Source organism: Vombatus ursinus, unplaced genomic scaffold, assembly GCF_900497805.2.
Source record: "Vombatus ursinus unplaced genomic scaffold, bare-nosed wombat genome assembly UNPS02009062.1, whole genome shotgun sequence".
NCBI lineage: Eukaryota > Metazoa > Chordata > Mammalia > Diprotodontia > Vombatidae > Vombatus > Vombatus ursinus.
In genome coordinates, this window is record NW_020948840.1 from 7,624,724 (window position 1) to 7,625,270 (window position 547).

Here is a 547-nt window from a genome sequence, read left to right on the forward strand (position 1 = left end):
ACACACACACACACACACACACACACACACACACACACACACACACTGCTCCTCACCCTCATCTCACTGCTGAGTTAGGCGGTCCTCTTTTAAATTTCCACTCCCACTGGGTTTTTTTGGGTAGGGATTTCTAAATATTCCCTTCTAGCCAAAAACACACGTCTTGAGCCAGCATACTTTATAAGTTCCAAAACAATCAAGGGGGGTGGAGGTGGAGGTGGGCAATGCAAAGATTAAATTTTTTTAAAAATCAGGAAAATCTATACAGCCAAGGACTAAAGCAGCATTCAGATTTTTTGAACATTGTTTTGGGTACTGGTAAAATTCTCATGTTTTTAAAACATGAGAGAAAAAAGTGGAAGTAGCAGCCTACCAAAGAAGGATTTAGCTACCTCTGTAAAGGCTAACCAGCTGGACTCTTGTTTCTTCTGTGAAAGTATTTACTTGGACTACATGTTTTTTCTCCTTTTTGACTCCTCCTTCCTTCCTTCCTTCCTTCCTTCTTTCTTTCTTTCTTTCTTTCTTTCTTTCTTTCTTTCTTTCTTTC